This window comes from Saimiri boliviensis, chromosome 3, assembly GCF_048565385.1.
Source record: "Saimiri boliviensis isolate mSaiBol1 chromosome 3, mSaiBol1.pri, whole genome shotgun sequence".
Classification (NCBI taxonomy): domain Eukaryota; kingdom Metazoa; phylum Chordata; class Mammalia; order Primates; family Cebidae; genus Saimiri; species Saimiri boliviensis.
In genome coordinates this window covers 115,591,708-115,612,270 of record NC_133451.1, presented here as the reverse complement: position 1 = coordinate 115,612,270, position 20,563 = coordinate 115,591,708, and the positions used below count along the sequence as shown (strand labels likewise).

At 45.0% G+C, this 20,563-nt stretch overlaps 1 long non-coding RNA gene across 1 annotated transcript in view; it reads right to left on the bottom strand.

Moving 5' to 3' along the window:
- LOC141584040 (uncharacterized) overlaps positions 1-20,563 on the bottom strand; it is a 48,915-nt gene that overhangs the window by 13,313 nt on the left and 15,039 nt on the right. Inside the window, exon 2 of the long non-coding RNA XR_012516934.1 lies at positions 19,844-19,961. This is a non-coding gene — a long non-coding RNA (uncharacterized LOC141584040). The remainder of the gene's footprint in view (positions 1-19,843; positions 19,962-20,563) is intronic.

The following is a 20,563-nucleotide window of genomic DNA, read 5'->3' as shown; positions in this document are numbered from 1 at the left end:
GATGCCTCAATCCCATTTTGATGTTCATTTTAGTGAAAGGATGCATTAGACCTGTTCCACATCATGCATATAGGAAAGGTTGGTTATCATTTTCCTTCTAACAAGTAACTATTCTGTTGCTGCATGTGCATCTGTAGCAGTGTTCCTAGAAACCGCCCTTTCTGTTGAGAACCTCCTTTGAATGTCACACTCACATCTGTCGGATGGTTACTGGATTAGAGAGTAGATTTGGCACATCTTTTCTTAGTCTTTTGATTCAAATTCAAAACTTACAGCACAAACCAGGTCAAAGTTACTTTTTGTTAGAATTTATTGCCATTTATTCCTTTTTATAAATTTCTATTGATTACACTGTTATTTTTTTATGTTACTAGCCTAGAGCTACAAATATGGGTTTGACTTGAGTCCATTTTAAAATGCCCTTGTAATAGGGAAACTGTTTTGTGCATGTTCTTGGAAATACTTGTCTATGTACAGAAGGGAGGGGTTATTTTTCTACAAAGTAATTTATGATTTCTAATTTTCTAATGTGCCTTGGGTATGTGCCAAATGATGGAAAAGAAACAGTAAACTTTATGATTCTTTAAAAAAAAAAAAAAAAAAAAAAAAAAAGAGAAGTTCTTCCCCATGGGTTTCAGTGACCACAGGAGTTTAGTGGTCAGGGAAGGGAAGACACGAGCATGGCTGCCAAAAGGAAAAATGATTTAATCACTTATCTTGGCTCCAAAGTGTCTTCATAAATCAACTATCTGATGCCTCAGTTTCCCTCCTGCAAAAGGAAGGAAATCTCACTTGTTATTTATTTTAAAGGAGTGCAGTGAAGATTAATGAGAAGATGTTTATAAATATCCTAAAAGCCCCTGAGAGAAAAGTGGCTGAGCTTGAGGTGTTGCACCATACAGAACTATCTTGGCATACACAAAAATAGAGGGAAGAAGCTCAAAAGGAGAATTTGAGCCTTAAAAATATATCACAGAGCAGTTTCTCAGTGGTTGGGTGTTATACAGGTCTCTGCATGCGGCTGACTGCGAGCAAGGTGATTATAAAATATGGGACAAAACGGAGCAGCAGCCTTGTCAAGGGGAGAATGGGGGCTGTCGCTGGAGGCTGAACAAAGACTGAGTGAGAATGAACCCAAAGTTCTTAGCAAACCATCTTCAGTGGCGGGTCTACGGTAGTCTGCAAATCTGATGTGTATCAGATCACCTGGTGATGTTGACAAAAAGCATATTTCTAGACCTCACCTCCAGAAATTGTCATCAGTCTGGATGTGTGCCCAGGAATTTGCATTTTAATCAGCGAATTCTGACTCTGACCACACTTTGGGAATCCGTAGTCTAAACTTTCCGGTCTGAAGGTCTGTGGTGAACTAACGGTCATATCATTTTCTGAAGGCAGAAAAGAGCTGGGACTAATGGAATTCTAACTCTAGCTCTAAATTTTGGTCCAGAATGGGATAATGGAGAGAAAATAAGAGGGCAGGGGACAAACAATTTTGTGGGGCAAACTGTCCCATGGCTACATAGAGTCACTCACATACCCACGGCGACAAAAGGTAACCGAGGCTACTAGTTAGTTGGAATAAGGAAACACTGTAGATCCATGCTGTGTCACACAGTAGCCACTATCCATATGTGGCGATCGAGCATTTACAATGTGGCTAGTCAGAATTGAGATTTAATGTGTATATAAAATACACCTCAGATTTCAAGGACTTCATACCATATATACATACACACACACACACACACACACACACACATCAAGTATTTCATGTCTGATTTCATTCATGTTGAAATGATAATGTTTTGGACCTATTGTGTTACATACAATATATTTAAATTAATTTCACTTGTTTCCTGATCCTTTCCTAAATGTCGCTACTGGAAAACTGAAAATTATCTATGTGGCTCTCATTATATTTCTATTAGACAGTGCTGTTCCAGATCAGGTTACTGTCTGGGTCTTAACTGGTGGAATGCCTTCATCTTGCAGTGTGCTCCTTCTGGATTATATTGGTGTGCCAAGAGCCCCTTCTACCCAGCTGTCACAGCAGGTGACTTAATGCTAATGGCCCCTCAAGAAAGACGAAGAGCAGACAGCCCTGGCGCAGCTCATTCACTCATCCAGGAAGCCTGTCAAATATAAACAGCCCTCCGATACAGAGAAGGAGTCAAAGGACATGAATTTGACTGATAATGAAAGATAATAAAAGCCCAGCAATGCCCAAAGTGTGCTGTATAGGAGCCTCTAGCTCCCAGTGTTCCGCTCCTACCTATGTCCAGTGGGGAAGGGCAGGATGGGACAGACACAGAGAGAGTGAAGGGATTCACACCCCTTGCTCTAGATGGGGCAAGAACAAATTTGGGCCATTTCATTTTCTCCTGAGGTAGAGCTTGAGCCTGGCACAAACCCCCGCAGTGTTACCTACAGTGACTTGAGAAGTACTTTTGGAAAGTATTTCTTTAATTTAAAATAAGTCATTACATTATTATTCAGGTTTTTTTTTCTTCATCACTGGCCCCTAAATGCCAGGAAAGATACAATTAAAGCATGAGCAAAGTTCTTTTTCAATGACAGAACAAGCGGAGATAAATTCGTAGGTTATTTCGGAGCATGGCAAATTTTACACCTAGAGAAAAGTGTAAGAAAAAAGGATTCTCACCTTGTTAACTAAACTAGAACAGAAGATTCAGATGTGTTCTGACTTCCTGGCTGCCATGGGAGCTGCAGGACCCTAAAATTCTACGAAGACTCTGAACTCCCACTACCTCCATCTCTCTGGTGTGCTCATTTGAGCTCCTCTCTTGCACCTTCTGCTCCAAGGTCCCAGAGACTGGTGCCACGGCCTCGACAAGCTCTCCACTTGAATCTCAGGATGCCGGGACATCCACACCCCTAAGTCTTGAGTCAGTCAGTGGCCATGGCAGCTTTCCTCAGTGACCCAAATTGTAGCACCATTACTCACAGACAAGAGCTGCGATCTACGTTGAAAAACTCAGCTTTCGAAAACGAAAGCTCGTAGCATCTTGTCACACCCTTGCTTCAGGTATGACCTCATTCACCCAACAGAAGGAACTGGATGAGACTAGGAATTATATTCAGTTATGAAGACGGAAGTTGTACTTTCTCTTGCTCAAAAGCTACCTCATGGGACAGTGTCCGGCAGGCTTCATGGCATTTTAGTCTACTCGTACTGAGTTATACTCAATTGCACGTGGCAATTTAGTTTAAGCAAAAGTGTACAAGAGAAGTCACAGAAATGCTTGCCGCCACATGCTCTGTGTGGCAGTGACTTACTCCTCAGCCATACAGAGGCCAGTCACCCAATTCCACCATTTTTGTTCCGCTTATTGTGGATTTGCTGACAGAAAATGGAAATTTGGTTGATAATTACCAGGCGTGCAGATAAGGTTTCCTCATTAAAGTCTCATAAAACCATGAAAATAAATCATTGCAAGTGAAGAGGGAAAGGAAATCTTCTGTTTAGACTTTTCTGTGACCATATAAGCCAATTATTTTTTCTCTCGCAGCCCAGTGACTTTATTTTCAGCTAGCATGCAGGCTGATCGTCAGAGGAAAGAATTTAGCCACCTCACAGAACTTTTCTGATTTTGAGTTAATGGTTTGGTACGTCAAGGACATGCCAAGCCTGGCAGAATAAATTATGAAACTGCAGCTGAGGAAACACAGCAGAGGAAGCCTGTGTAATACATGTCTGCAGATATGATATAGACATAAATAAATACTACAATTTTGAGAAAATTGGAGGGGTCCATTTGGCCTGTCCTGAAGGTCCAGGCTGTTCAGAAACCACATAAATGGTGATAATCCCAAATAAGACTCAGCTGAAAACTGGAACACACTACCTTTCCCACTCCTTATCTGGTGGAGTTTCTTCCTCTTCTGAACATCAATTCCAGGCACTGGGACCCTTACACAATTCAGCTTCTTCCAGGGATTCCTCTCCAGGCATTTCCCAACTCAGCTACAAGCTCAGGAGTGTTCCAGTTTTTCTACCGTAATTTGTCTGGTCCCAAGTCTTAGCTTTTCTTCATTCTGGAAAAAGATGTTACTGATTGATATATCTTCACAAGAGCCTCAACGTTTCACCTAGGGTTCCTGAGAAGTATGTGACTCTTGGTATGTCAAGATTTTTTCTAACGGAGCTGATGCCTGGAGCTCACATCCTCATTAGACTGCCCTTGCAAAAGCCAGGAAAGAAACAGACTCCAAAGTAATTTAATTTCAGACTACACTGAATCCAGATTACTTACCAGCCACGTTGCTAAAATGAAGATTCTCAGAGCAGATTACCGGGAGGCAAGACGACCAACTCCAGGGTTTCCTGGGACTGAGGTTCCCGAGAGGTGAGCTTTTTGGTGCTAAAGCCAGGCAAACTTGGACAAATTAATCACTGGTGGACCAGAGACATTCACAGAAACTCAAGACAAATGTTCATTTCACACTTTCCTAAGAGTCTGAACTATGCCTGTAAGCAGTGACCACAAAGTACCCAAATATAAGGAGGTGTGCTTGTCCATCATTTCCTTGACCTCTGTGGCAAACAGAAAACTAGGCATGCAGGTCGAGATGCAAGGCTTCGTCTGCTCCAAATGTCTCTGTGACTATAGGTTTTATCACTCCACCGAAAGGAATTGGCCAGTTTTAAACCCTCGTTCTTCTTCTTTTTTTTTTCTTCCCATCTCCATGCCATCTCCTTGTTTTAGCAAACCTCTTAAGAAACCCTCGTTCTTAAAGATGGTTGAGGCCGGGCACAGTGACTCACGCCTGTATTCCCAGCACTCTGGGAGACTGCGGTGGACAGATCACCTGAGGTCAGGAGTTGGAGACCAGCCTGGCCAACATGGTGAAGCCCTATCTCTACCAAAAATACTAAAATTAGCCGGGCATGGTGGGGCATGCCTGTAATCCCAGCCACTCAGAAGGCTGAGGCAGGAGAATCTGTTGAACCCAGGAGGCGCAGGTTGCCATGAGCCGAGGTCATGCCACCGTACTGCAGCCTGAGCAAAACCCTGTCTCAAAGAAAGAAAGAAGAAAAATGGTTGAGAAAATGGCTATGATAGCCGTTGGCAGTCCAGATGCCCTGTCCAAGGTGCTCATACCATGATGATCAGAGAGGATGATGAGCCACTGGGACGTTGCTTTGTCTTCTGATGAAAACACCCATTTCCTCTTTTCCACCTTTCTTTTTTTATTTTTTATTTTTAAAGACGGGGTTTCACCATGTTGGTCAGGCTGGTCCTGAACTCCCGACCTCAGGTGATCCGCCCTCCTTGGCCTCCAAAGTGCTTGGATTACAGGTGTGAGCCACCACGCCCAGCCCCTCTTTTCCACCTTTCTAAGTGCGTTGACTAGTCGATGGCTTTGGTGTGCTGCTCGTTGCCTATCAGCTGTGCTTTCAAAGGAGCCCCAGGACAGCCTCCCCTCGACCCAGGCTGCCCAGCCCTCCCCACCCGCTCTGCTCCCGCCTACCTTTCCTCCTCATGCTTCGCTGCTGTAACTGGCAGGGTGGGCGTGGCTGGATACAGGAAAGGCGGCACTCTGAAGTCCAAAGTCAGGTGCCTGCCTCCCTCTCGCAACCTGGCACCTCTTCCAGTTGCTGTGACCTGAGCTTTTGAAGCTTGTAGCCCAGAAAGTTATTTTCCACATAATCGTGGGGAGTCCCTGCCTAACCCAGGTATTCACTTCCTTCTCTATCTTATTTGCTAAGGTGGTGTGCCTATTTTCCACCTCTTTTCAGAAATTCCATTAATGGCACAGTACCAGCTTCAAGGAGTTTCCACTGCAGAGCTCTGGAAGTGACTAACGTGCTGAAGGGGCCACGGGTTTTATCTCGCCCTGTCTGAATCTGTGTCTTGGTCTTCTTCATCTCTAGCTGACAACATCCAGGCAAAAGTTCATGCCTAAATCCAAGTGTCAAGAACCCAGAGATAGTCCATGGCTCATCTGAACCTTCATGGAAGCAACAATTTTGGAGCTGCAACTTTCAAGGCTCCCGCCGTCTGCCATGTATTAAACAGATTTGTTAAGGGTTGTGAATGACCCCGCAGAGGGGCAATCCATGCTCGTCACCGTCCAGATGACTTGTCCTCGAAGAATGCCAGGCCTGTTGTTGGAAATGTTTGTTGAATGAACACAGGAAAACGTGATCCTGCTACCTCCTCCTCCATTCGTGCTCTTGTTCCTGTTAGCTGTGACTTCATGACTGGTAAAACCCGGAGGAGCGCAGCCAGGTGCGGTGGCTCACACCTGCAATCTCATCACTTTGGGAGGCCAAGGTGGGAGGATTGCTTGGGCCCAAGAGTTGGAGACCAGTCTGGGCAACCTATGGAGACCCTGTCACTCCAAAAAGTTTTTTAAAGATTTAAAAGAAAAAATTAAAAAAAAACAAAACAAAAACGAGAAGACCGTTAAATAAGAATTTAAGCAGAAAGGAACTACTGGCTATGTGTTTGACATCTCGGTGGAAATTCTGACTCCCTGGCAGTTGTGGGCCAGACCTCATACACAACACTGCAGCTGTGGAAGACTCTGAGTGCACGCGGCCTCTGGGTGCTCCTGCACTGCTAAGCAGACAACAAGGCCATCCAAACCTTTGAGGCCGCTGTATCCACACAAAGCATCTACCCGGTTACATGACCGAAGCATAATCATGGGAACAAGGCTTTTCGAAAACAATAAAAGGGAGGAAAGAGGAAACGAGAAACCTTACAGTGGGCAAACACTGCTAAGCCAGTGATCGAGGTTAATATCAACAGTCATAAGTTATGTTGTCATGTGCCGTGATAGGGTCTGGTGAAAACACCACTTTCCCTCTGTGACTTTTCCTTCAATGACCCGTAACCCTTGTCGAAGCAAAAGAAATTCATCACACTCCAATCACAGAGCATCCTACAATGCACCTGAGCAGGGCTCCTTAAAACTGTCAAGGTACCATCAAAAACAAGGAATGTCTGAGAAACTGTCATAGGCGGAGGAGCCTACACAGACATGACATCCCAACGGAATCCCGTGTCCTGGATGAGACTCTAGGACGCAAAAGGACATTAGGAAAAAACTAAGGAAACGTGAATAAACCAGACTTGACTGAATAATGATGTATCAGCACTGGCTTCTTGGTTATGACGAATGTACCATTCGAATGTCATGTTAATAGAAAGGGAAATTTGTGTGAAGGCCAGGGAGAACTATATAGAAACTCCACGTACTGTCTGCTTAATTTCCCTAAATCTCTGCTAAAAATAAAGTCCGTTAATAATAACAATAGTCATAATAATACAGCACATGCCAGGCACTAGTACCCCTTGGCCAAAGTGGAGGGAGATGCTAAGAATAAATAAGGTACCCCCACACCCTGCACACAGAGCTAAGGAGCGAACGGTTCATTATCTTACTAGGTTTCCCGGCTTTCACTTTATCTACTCCCTAACGCACCGAACAGTACATGAAGATAATTACCAGAGAAGCCAGACAAAGGTCACACACTGTATGATTCCAAGTTTAAGTGCAAGATGGAGCTGTTTCATGGAGTTCCTGACACACGTAGGCCATGGTAACAGGGCCCTGGGATATGGCCATTTTCAAAAGGATGTGCCGGGAGCAAATTTAATCTTGTGCCTGGTTTTGGGGGCTCTCTTTTCCTTTCCAACTGTCTCTCCAGAAGTGCTCTCTGCCAGCCCACCCTTCCCTCATTCTCACCAGGGCTCAGGAAGTCCTCTCCTGTGGAGAGGGCTTAGGCAGAGGCCTTGGGTCCTCCGCAGATGGCTGTTTCTCCCTCTCTGCTCTGCGATGCCCTTTTCTGGACAGGTGATGCTGACTCATGATGCGTTCGTTAACTGTCCCTGGGCGGGGAATTAATGCCCAAAAGATCTCACTGGAATGCAGGAGGAGGGAGCTTTGAGGCAAGGCGATGAGGTCTTTTTCCCCATACAGCTGCTCACCTCCTTCATACACGGGGCCAGCCCCGGGTGAGGCGCTAACCCTGAGACGCACACCTTCCTGGATTTCCTTCCATTCAGAGGTGCAGGCAGACCCCCCACCACGATGCCTACACAAAGTGAAGCTTCCCAGTAAGGCCCCGATCGCCTAACTCAGAACTCCCTCCTCTGTTCCTCCTTCCAAGTCCCAGCCTCAGAATGTGCAATGGGGAGGGGAAAGTCACAATTCCCATGTTCAGGGCAAGAAGAGAAACTCTAAAATCTTTAGCTCTTCTAACAATGGTGGAAGGCAACAGAAGCCAAATCATGGCAGAACCTGAGTCTGCCACTTACGTACAAAACTTGCTAGAGGAGTAGTTCTCACCCTCCGTATCTGTGGGTTTCCCAAGCGTGGATTCAACCGATGGCAGATTAAAAATATTTGAAAACACAACTGCATCTGAACACGTCCAGCCTTTTTTCCCCTTGTCATTATTCCCGAACCAATACACAACAACAACTCTTTACATAGCTTTTCCATTGTACGGTTATTACAAGTAATCGAGAGATGATGTCAAGTCAGTGGGTGTGGACGGATGACAGCAGGTGCACATACTACACCTCTTCATATCAGGGACTTGAGCATCCTCAGATTTTGGTACCCATGGGAGTCCTGGAACTAATCCTCCTTGGATACTGAGGGACAACTGTATTTATAACTCACCTTCCGAAATTGTAAATACATTTTCTCATTCTCGGGATTTTCTTTCTCTTTTTCGTTTGTAAAAAGAGAGACAGGGTCTTGCTCTGCCGCTCAGGCTGGCGTGCAGTGGTGCAATCACAGCTCACGGCAGCCTTGACCTCCCGGGCTCAGGTGATCCTCCCACCTCAGCTTTCTGAGTAGCTGGGGCTACAGGTGCCTGCCACCATGCCTAATTGTTTATTTGTATTTTTTGTAGAGGCGGGGTCTCACCATGTTGCCCACGCTGGTCTTAAACTCCTGGGTTCAAGTGATCTGCCCACCTTGGCCTCCCAAACTGCTGGGATTACAGCTGCGAGCCACCACAACCAGCCTTTCTTGTAATTTTCTTAATAACATTTTTTTTCTCCAGCTCTCTTTATTGTAAGAATAGAGAATATAATACATATAACACAAAATACGTGTTAATCAACTGTTTATGTTATGAGCAAGTCTTCCAGTCAGTAGTAGGCTATTAGTAGTTAAGGTTTTGGGGAGTCAAAGTTATACATGGATTCTGGACTGCATGAGGAGTCGAGGCCCCTACCCCAGTCTTGTTGAAGGATCAACTGTATATTCAGGATGCTGTGAGAGCATGATGGGAAAGAATTGAGACCTCACGTGGGCGTCAGGGGCTGTTCCCAGAAGAAGAGACCCTAGGGCTGAGCCTGGAAGGAACTAAGCAGGCACAAGGGGTAGGTTGAGGCAGCATCCAGGCCCTGGTGATAGCAACACAGTCACCAAATGAGGACCCTGACAGAATCAGTTCCAGGAACCTCGGGTAGCTCTGCTTGGTTTCCCTGCAGATCTGAGCCTTCAATCTCTCGAGAGCAGAATGGCACCAAGATGGTAAAGTGAGGCTGAGGTTCAATCCCATCCTGCCCCTGACACCTATGTGCAAATCTCCACGACCCCACATGTCCTCACCTCCTACACATTCTGGTGTAAGTGCTCAAGAGCTTTCCTATCTCTCAACTTAGAATCGAGAGGTCTCAATGGTACACAAAGATCCGAAAGGCCTGCGGTCAGCACGACAGGGGTCCCCCAGGAGCTGGTTCACATCTTAGTGGAAAATCTGACTCGGGTCCTTCCAGGTCTTCAAGCTTCACTTAGGGAACTGAGCCTTCCACACTTTGTGAAGGCCAGTCCCTGACTCAGCACCCTTCCATCACAAAGTGTTTACTGGGAAATACTGAAGTGAGAAAATTAGAACGTTATTGTCGAGAGTTTCATTTTTTATGATGCAAAAGATAGTCAATTACAAAATTCGCCCTCAATTTTGACAGTATATGTTCTCCCTTCTGGGATGAGGTATGTGATGTTATATGTCCTTTTTAATGAAATGGTTGTAACAGTAGATGACAGGGCCTTTTCAAGTATCTTTTCTTGGCAAAATTATCATATGGTAACTTCCGCCAAATTCAGTTTTTATTTTGACTGTTACCAGTTGATGAAATCTCTAAATCTGGGAATCACTGAATTGGTCATTCTAGAACTAAAATTAAAGTTCTGGGACTAGGTCTCAACTCTGCCTTCTTTGTCAGAAGTAATAGATTAGGCCTCTGGCTCAATTCCGACGTAGTTAAAATGCATTCCTATAGGTATCTGCCGGGATAGCACAGACTATGCTACAGTAACAAATTAAGCCTAAAATCTGAAAGGCTTAATACAAAAACAAATTGATTTCTTACTCATATTATACATCCACCATGGGTCAACAGTGGTTTGTATACTCCACATGGTCATTCAGGGCCTCAGGCTCATAGTGGACTATTGACAGCTGCACTTGCGGAAAGTGCTCAGAAAGTGCGTGTGACTGCTGAAGATACCATGGAATGTGAAGAGAAGACTGGAAAGCCACATGGAAACTTTTATGTCCAGGCCTAGAAGTGGCCAACCTTACTTCTGCTCATAATCCTTTAGTCAGAACTCAGTGGTCCTGGCCCAGTCTAGCAGCAAGGGAGGCCGGGAAGTGCAGGGGAGCATGCGGACATTCAGTAAATACTAAATGCTTCTGCCATATCTGGACTATAACAGGAAAGAGAAACTGAACAGGTAAATAAAGGCAAGGCTGCAAAGGACTTTTATTTCCAGGTTAAAGTGTTAGCACAGCACCCTATAGGCATCAGAGAGCATGAAGGGATTTAATACAACTGAACCAGTCCCAGTATGAAGGGCGGACTGGAAGGAGAAGGCACTAGAGTCAGGAAGACCAATCAAGGGATGTTGTAATAGTGTTGGTGTTTGGTAACAAGCTCTGCATAGTGCGATCTAAGGGGAGTGAAAAGTAGGGGTGAGCATGAAATTTTCAGAAGATTAATTACATGGAATGTCACGATTGAGAATCCAGATTTTAGAGTCAAGAGGCAATACCTGAAACCACGAGATCCTACCAAGGGAGAAAGGAGAGGGTTCCATGGAAGTTTTGCTGCCCCTTGGCAAGGAGGTGTGTGTGGGGGTTGCTGATGGAGACTGAGAAGTCAACTTCCTTGAGGGAGGTGAGTATTGAGAGGGCAAGAATTAGACTCCAGCATTCTGTCTTTCTGAAAATGACTTACATAACCTTCAGACAGAGACCAAGAATAAAATCAGGTTTTTCAGTCTGGGTGCAGTGGCTCAAGCCTGTAATCCCAGCACTTTGGGAGGCTGAGGTGGGTGGATCACCTGAGGTCAGGAGTTAGAGACCAGCCTGGCCAACATGGATAAATGCCGTCTCTACTAAAAAAATACAAAATTAACTGGGCGTGATGGTGCATGTCTGAAATTCCAGCTACTCGGGAGGCTGAGGCAGGAAAATCACTTGAACTCGGGAGGCTGAGGTCGCAGTGAGCTGAGATCTCACCATTTGCACCCCAGCCTGGGCAACAAGAGCGAAACTCAATCTTAAAAAGAAAAAAAGATTTTCATTTCTGTATAAGTTTGAGGTTTTCTATATTTTTAAATTTCTCTAAATTGAAGACATACTACTTTTGTAATAAGATTATAATGTTTTTAGTTTAAAAAAGAAGAAATACATCAAATGAAAATATATCTACTGCAAAACTAACAATCTTCCCCTGAAAATCATGTACATTCTAGTCCCGTGTCTCCCATCCTCAAGTGCATTTCCTGAGAACCCAATATCCCATGGGAACTGGAAGTGAGGGTGTGTATGAATGAACACATCACAGCATACACACTCCGATGTAAACACACGCAGCACTGTTAGGGGCAACTCGGTGATTATCTGACCATCTTTATCAGATCACTCTCTGACCCATACATTGATGAATTACACTTACTGTTTGGAATAGAAAATGTATGCACATTTTCTATTCCCTTACTGCTAAACTGGGCCAGGACCACTGAGTTCTGACTCAGTGCATACAGGATAAGTGAGCAATTTTCTTTTCTTTCTTTCTTTCTTTCTCTCTCTCTCTCTCTCTGCCCCCTCCCTCCCTCCCTTCCTTTTCTTTCTTCTTTCTTTTTTCTTTCTTTCTCTCTCTCTCTCTTTCTTCTTTCTTTCAAGACAGAGTTTTGTTCTTGTTGTTGCCCAGGCTGGAGTGCAATGGCGCAGTCTTGCTCACTGCAACCTCTGCCTCCCGGGTTCAAGCAACTTTCGTGCCTCAGACTCCCAAGTAGCTGGGATTACAGGCACCTACCACCTCGCTTGCCTATTTTTTTTGTATTTTTATTAGAAACAGGATTTCACCATGTTGACTAGGCTGGTCTCAAACTCCCAACCTCAGGTGATCTGCCCGTCTCGGCCTCCCAAAGTGCTGGGACTACAGGTGTGAGCCACCGCACTCACTCAAATTTTCCTTTTCTACTTTTCCCAAATCCCTTAGGCACCTTCCATTTTTGTTTGTTATTATTATTATTTTTTAATAAAGCTCGCAGTGTGCTGCGCTGGCAGAATTCAGAGTCTGTTGTCTTTGTGCATAAAGAATGACACCCTATTGAAGACACAATGTGTTCTGGCTTCATGCCTGACAGCCTCAATCCATGGATCACTTTGGGAGTCTCCTGTATCAACACTTGTGACAAGCAAAGGGATACAAAAACCTCAGAGCAGCAGAGCCACACACTTAAAACTGTGGGCTCCACATTTCATCAGATTAGAACGCAGCCTCAGCCACTCGCTCCTGAGTGACCCTGGGCAGGTCACGGAGCTCTTTGTGCCTGTTTCCTCACCTGTGAAATGCCAATAATGCCTCCCACCCCTTGGCGCTGCTGCAACTATTGAAAGTCACAAGCGCATCAAGTGCTTCAGCCCCTGCCCCACACAGGATGAGTCCTTTCCAGATGGAGAGCCTTTTTAAAAAACTGCCCCATAGGCAAGAAATGGACCCTCAACTGTCTCTGCAACAGGCACGGGGCTCAGCACAGGCAGAGCCATCCCCATACAGCCCCAGTCCCCCGAAGCTTCTGACACTTGGTGGAGATAAGCTCTTTTACACTGAGAGTACCACAAGCAGCTTAGCTTAGCTCAGTCTTGGAAGTTTCAGTGGGAAGGCACAGGGGACCCGCACAGACCAGCAGTTTCAGTGGGAAGGCACAGGGGACCTGCACAGACCAGCAGTTTCAGTGGGAAGGCACAGGGGACCCGCACAGACCAGCAGTTTCAGTGCGAATGCACAGGCGACCCGCACAGACCAGCAGTTTCAGTGGGAAGGCACAGGGGACCCGCACAGACCAGCAGTTTCAGTGGGAAGGCACAGGGGACCTGCACAGACCAGGCACAGTAGATAGCAGCGTGGCCAGACCTGCCCCTAGCAGAGAGGTCAGAGAGCAATGCAGTTCCAGAGATGCCATCATGGGTCTCTGGTTGGTCTTTCCTAGGGCCTCCTATGCAAGAGATCTGCCATATGGGGACACTACCATTCCAGGCCTGTGGCTGAATTGCCAGCTCTGCCTCATGCGTCTGCTTAGCCAAGGACTGCCTATGGGCTCTGCTTTTCCCTCCGCCCTATGGAATTCCAAGAAGGAGCTGAAGCTGTGGCGGGCACCATAGGCAGCTCGCACGTGTCTAAAGCAAACCGGTTAACTGAGACTTGCAATACATCCTTTTTTTGGTGACGGTGGTGGCAGCTGTCTAAGATGCTTCTGAGCTGTTGGCCTCTAGTGCCAGTCTAAAATATTCGGGCCCCGTGTATTTCTCCATGGGAGAACATTGATTTGGGATATTTCAAAGCTGACCATTGATTTCTCTTAGCACATAGTCAACAACTCTAAATGTAGTTGATCAGAAAACTAACAACCGGTTATTTCAAATTCTGTCAAAGTGCACCATTCAATGATGTTTTTCTACAGCAGGAAATGTGACAGACCAGAAAGTTTCCTACAATATAAAATGATAGTAATTATACAATGCCACGAAAAAAGAAAGGAGCAATAGCACTTAAGGATTTTGGAAACTGTTTTCTGTTCTACCAGTGCTCAATGGGCTTTGTCTTCCTTTGCAAATCTCCAAGAGAGAAATGTGATTTTCTTTTCAGTTTCAAGGGTGTGTACGTGCCACATAAGCTATCACTCAATAAACTAACATGACTTTGAAAATGTCTCTAAACCAATTAAAATCAATATGGGGCAATCTCAGGAAGACAGGGACTTGGGTGTGAGTGAATAAAAAAACAGGTATTACTTGTACATTGCCTTGACTGGAGAGAGACTGTCTGACCAAAACCTGGCAAGTAGGTGCTCAGCAAATACTTCCGTGCGTACGACTTCCTCAATGAGTCCAGAACTCAGAAAAAGAGGTAAGGCCAAATAATCAGGGACTGGCAAGACTGATAGGGCATGACCCATGCAGAGAGATGTGGGATTGACAGAAACAAATCTAGCCAGGGGAGGTCACGGGCCACCGTCTGCAGAGGGTCATTCCCTGCACTGAATTCTTTGCTCATCAAGGAATTTACTTAAGGCTTATTTAAATTCCCAGGTGAAATTCGAACTGGAAAAGGGGATGGGGTATGAGCATTTTGATCCCCTGGAAAGGGCTAAATATTTGGGAAGCACTGAAAAATGTTAACCATAAAACATCTTTATCTTCAGAATCAATATCCGGAAATCTCCCATTTTTTCCCATTCTTGTTTCTTTTCATACCCCATTCAGAACTCCTATTGACTTTAAACCAACTCGGGGCTTTGGGACACAATTTGCAGGAAGATGAAAATCAGCGACAAAATATGACTCTAGGTCCAAAGAATTCTCCTTTAAAGGCTTTGTACATGTGACTATCTGATTTGCACCCCCCAAGATAATCTTCAATGAAATTTAAAATCATGGTTTCTGTTCACTTTTCAAAAATTGTATAAAACAGCACAGCGTCACGGCTGTATATTAGCTTTAGCTGCCCTGATACTTGTGAGGATTGGCCAGCTGTCTTCCACGATGTGGCTTTTCAAGTTTAGTATTCTTTCCGGCATCACATTAGAAATCACAAGCAGAATGTGCATCACCGTCCATACAGGCGGCGTATAACATTTAGAAAGTTACTGCTCTGTCCCTGCAGTGAGACAACAATATTAATTACCTTGCTCCCGGCATGGAAAAAGATGAGAATGACCTGCACAATGAGGATGTCAAACTGTCTTTTTTAATCTGACACCTGGACTGGAAATGCTAGGAATCTGTGACACTTACAATTAAATACCTAAGATTATCAAACACAAGTTCAGACAAGGCTAATTTAGAAATTATTGTCAGGACTGACTGAGGAACATTCATAATTTGGGAGAAAAAAGGCTTAAAATGGCAAAGAGCCCCAGAGAGGGACCAAGTACATGATTTCCCCTTTTAGAAAATGAACTGAAAGTCAGCGACATTTGCTTTCTTTAGAAAATCATCACATCAATTAAGAGACGTGTGTGATTAAGAAGAATCTTTGGTATTGAGCTGTTTCCAGAGAAGAAATGCTGTTTCAGTGGAGGAAAAGGGGAAATTTTTAAATTCTGGATCTCTCTTCTTCTCTTATGTTTTGATTAAGAACAAGGAGGTTACCTCTAACGTTTTGTGTTAAAGTCAACTCATTGCTTGAGGCCATGTTGGCATTTATTCCCACATAGAATAAATTGAGACAGGAAGTACTGAAAGATACAAGTGCCAGACTATGAGAAAACCAGGATCTATCTTAAGATATTCTCAAACTCTCAAGAAGCTTCCAGTATACCGCAAGTCATCCTTTTTTAAATTAAAAAAAAAAAAAAGAAAGAAAACCCCAGAAAAGCACTTATTATATCTTAAAAATGACAGGAAGTTATTTTCTCCTCAATGCCTTCATGGGGCAAGCGAAAACTCCCAACTCATTCCACATAAATTGTCCATGTCTATTTGAAATATCAGAATCCAAAGTATGGATAACTAAGGTGTTTTTGAACAAGGTATTTTGAACCAAAGTTATGGGAGTGAGAAGCAATATTAACAGGAGAACGTTACGCGCAGGTATAATGACAAACTAAAAGCTGCCCCAAATCTGATACATTTCCTTAGGAAAAAGCCCACTCTGTGCTGAGTTGCTGATGTTTGGACAACTGGCGAGTTCAAGCTCATTAGGAAGGAGGGGGTGGTGCTGGAGGGAAGGCTGGCGGAGGGAGGATTAACCATGTAACCACTTGGCAGCTGTGAGCCAACGGCACAGACTAAGGGAGGGACGTGCGAAGGGCCAGCCTTGGTTTTAAGAGTTTTATAATTTGCCGGGCGCGGTGGCTCAAGCCTGTAATCCCAGCACTTTGGGAGGCTGAGGCGGGTGGATCACGAGGTCAAGAGATCGAGACCATCCTGGTCAACACGGTGAAACCCCGTCTCTACTAAAAATACAAAAAAAATTAGCTGGGCATGGTGGCGCGTGCCTGTAATCCCAGCTACTCAGGAGGCTGAGGCAGGAGAATTGCCTGAACCCAGGAGGCGGAGGTTGCGGTGAGCCGAGATCGTACCATTGCACTCCAGCCTGGGTAACAAGAGCGAAACTCCATCTCAAAAAAAAAAAAAAAAAAAAAGAGTTTTATAATTAAAAAAAAAAAAAAAAAGGAAAAAAGAAAGAAAGAAAAAATAAAAATAAATTTTTAAAAAGAGCTTTACATGCAAAAAAGAAAGAAACTGGACCCACCTGCTTTACAGAGAGGGCTCTTCCCTTCAAGTGGGGGAACCCTGACTTGGGGTGCCGGCAGGCAAGCTGCTCCTTCACCAGATACCATTACGGTGGAGTTGCTTCTTGTTTCTGAGATTCCTGTGACTCCTTTAAAGGCACAGCCTCTCAGTGAGACCTCAGATTACCAGCACCGATACGATACATGCAGAGGACGCCTTGGGCAGAACTGCAAAGCAGGCAACCCCAGCCACCCAAATATCTCAGCTTTCTCTACCTGAGATTTTTCTCTACCTGTGATTTTTCTCTACCTGAGATTTTTCTCTACCTGAGATTTTCTTTACCTGAGATTTTCTCTACTTGAGATTTTTCATGATGTTTCTTTCCTCTCTACTTCTGAACGTTGTTGGGCTCTGCATGTGGCACCTGGAATTGCGATGGAGCACCCTCCTGTGGCTGTATGTGCTATGCCCCTGTCATCATACGATGCTACTCTGGGGCTGTGGTATTGCCATACACATCTTGTGCTGGGCTCAAGGCCCTTCACCGCAGGGCAGGGTGAAGAGCTCAACTGGAGGAAGTCATCTGGTGGAGGTCAGGCATCAAGGAAAGAAGCTCAGCTCTCAATTTAAAGCTGGAATTTGGAAGGAGAGCTTTGGAGAGAAAGAGAGTCTCTCTCTCTCTGGGCCTTGACCTTGATGGATGAGTATCCATCCATCTAAGGACAACCCAACATCCAGGACTCGAGAACTCAGACAGGGTGACCTCATTTATGGCAGGCCTTCGGAGCTGCAAGGTAATCAGCTCAGCCTTTCAAAGCAGGGCTGTTTGAATGCTCCTATATGCTGTGTTTTAGTTTCCATCTGTTCCACCCGTTAGAGGAGTGTTGGAAAGCCCTGGTCCATCCTAGCTGGATGAAAGGGAATGCAACAGCAATGGCATCCCAGCTTGAGCAGGGATCCTCAACTATGTGCAGCACGTCTCTGGGGCTGGAAACAGCAGCAGAGCTAAATGAAGTAAAAAAAAACCCTAGAAGAAGTCAAAACCCTTGTGAACAGAGCTCAGCTCTCCCTCTCAGCAAAAAGGTTCCCTTTGGGCTTCTAAACTTTGATTCTGGATTGGGGATTCTGATTCTTGGTTCTGGATTTTGTTTTATTAAGAAAGTGGTGACTCTCATACTCCAGGCTCTTTCCCTCTACCTCCTTACAAAACTTGCTCCTAAGGGGGATACAACCATATCAATTTATTCAGCAAACACACAGTAAAGGCTGCCTGGGTACCGGGTATGCTCCATACCCGGTACCCAGGCAGCTGACGGCCTATTGGTCAGTGCTCATCCCCCCCAGCTATTTTCATTCTAAGACTGCAAATGAAAAGATTTTAGCCTACATCAAAGGATTAGCTGATGTCACCAGCATTGGGGGCCAGTTCTCTGGGCCCTCAGATCGGTGCAAGGCCCATTTGGGGCATGGATGGGAGCTGACCATACTCTCCCTCATCGTTCTACAGAACTGATGGCACGAGGGTTGCTAGCACACTACTAGCTGGCTCCATCTGTTCACCCCTCTGGCTCCTTGCCCTACCTGCCAGACCCACGACTGCACCAAGTTAAATCTCTTAGCAGCAGCTTTAATGGTACCTTGCCCTCCAATAAATTTAAATAGACGTGGAATACACAACAGATCCAGAGGAATAAGCTATATTAAATTACAATGGCTTTTCTAGCCTTTGGTAAGAGGCATATGCTGGGAAATCCTGGTTTTCAAAGAAGAATTTACAAGTCAGTGTTTCCCAGGACCTCCTCTGAAAGGCAACACTCAGACTGGAAGAAAGAGAAAAGGCAGAACATGAAAATAAAGAAATCACAAAGGTGGCCGGGTGCTGTGGGTCACGCCTGTAATCCCAGCACTTTGGGAGGCTGAGGTGGGTGGATCACAAGGTCAGGAGTTCAAGATCAGCCTAGCCAATATGGTGAAACTTCATGTCTACTAAAAACATAAAAATTAGTTGGGTGTGGGTAGGTGACTGTAGTCCCAGCTGCTTGAGAGGCTGAGGCAGAAGAATCGCTTGAACCAGGGAAATGGAGGTTGCAGTGAGCTGAGATCATGTGACTGTACTCCCGCCTGGGCGACAGAATGAGACTCTGTCTCAAAAAAAAAAAAAAAGAAAAGAAAAGAAAAGAAAAGAAAAAAAGAAAGAAAGCACAAAGGTATTGCCATAGACAGACACTGAAAAACAGGATATTCATCCTCACGTAAGGAGAGTCTAAACCTCCCAGTCTGCTGTGGGCAGCTTTGCCACCTTTATCCAACAGTCAGTGCGCAGCATAAGATAAGAATTTCAGTGCTTATTCACAATAGCAAAGACATGGAATCAACCTAAATGCCCATCAATGATAGATTGGGTAAGGAAAATGGGGTACATATACACCATGGAATACCACACAGCCACGAAAAAGAATGAGATCATGTCCTTTGCAGGGACATGGATGAAGTCAGACCATGTTAAACCCTGTGATACTTTTCCATGTCACTCAGGATAAAAGCCAAGGCCCCAAACAGCCTACAAGACCAGCCTGCTCTGGGTCTTGAGGGGTCTCAGGCTCCCTTATCCCACTCTTGTGCCAGCTGTGCGCGCTTCTCTGCTGTTTTTCCACAAGCTGGGCATGCTCCTGCTTTAGCGATTCCCTCTACTGGGAACCTCCTTTCCCTAGACAGAGTGGGTCCAAATCTAGCCTTCTCCGCAAGGCTGACCCTGACCACCCCATTGCACGCTGTGACCTTTCCCATCCCTTCTCTGAGATTCCACATCTGCCCAACCCTGGTCTGCCTTCCTTCCTTGAGTAGCCCATGCTGCCATCCAGCCTGCCTCCACTTCTTGGGCTCACCGCTTGCCAGCTCCTCCACAGATCACAACTCCCATGCAGCACTCAACAAACACGGGCCGCAAGAGGAGCACAGCAGTGAATGGAAGTATGAAATTCTTTTCAAATGGCGGGTGGATCACTTGAGCCCAGGAGTTCGAGACCAGGCTGGCCAACAGGGTGAACCCCGTCTCTACTAAGAACACAAAAATTATTCTGGTGTGGTGGTACGCACCTGTAGTTGCAGCTACTTGGAAGGCTGAGGCAGGAGAATCACTTGAGCCTGGGAGGTGGAGGCTGCAGTCAGTCAAGATCACATCACTGTGCACCAGCCTGGGTGACAGAGTGAGACCCTGTTAAAAAAACAAAAGTTGTACATTTAAAAGTGTTATTTAATACAGGACGTAGAGGAATGTTAACACATTTGTGTCACAGTGCTGCTTCTAACAGTAAGAAAGCCCACGCTTCTCAGGTACCTGTTCTCATGGGTTCCTCTACTGGTTCTTCCTGAAAAACTATTACAAATCCCAATGAACTGTTCCATCTTCTGATTTCTAAGATGACCCATTCATCTTCCTACTTTCCCACCCTAGTAACTCCAAGGTTTTAACTCTCTTCCTAGGACCAGGTATTTTCTGCACCATTTCTAAAAGAAAAACATTTCCACAAAAAATTGCTTCTGGAGTCAGACAATCTGGGTTTGTACCTGGCTTCACTTTCCTCATCTTTACAATGAAGGTTACAATAGCAGTTATCCCACGTGGCTGTGTGAGGATGAAAGGAATAAATTAATGCAGATTCCCTAGAACAGTGCCTGGCATACAGTAGGAACTTCCTGTGTTGGCTATTTTTATTCTCAGTATTACTGAATCATGAAGAAAACTGTCTGATTTAGACATATGCTGTGCCACTTTAACTTGGATTTAAATGCTATTGATCAACAAAGTCGAAAGTA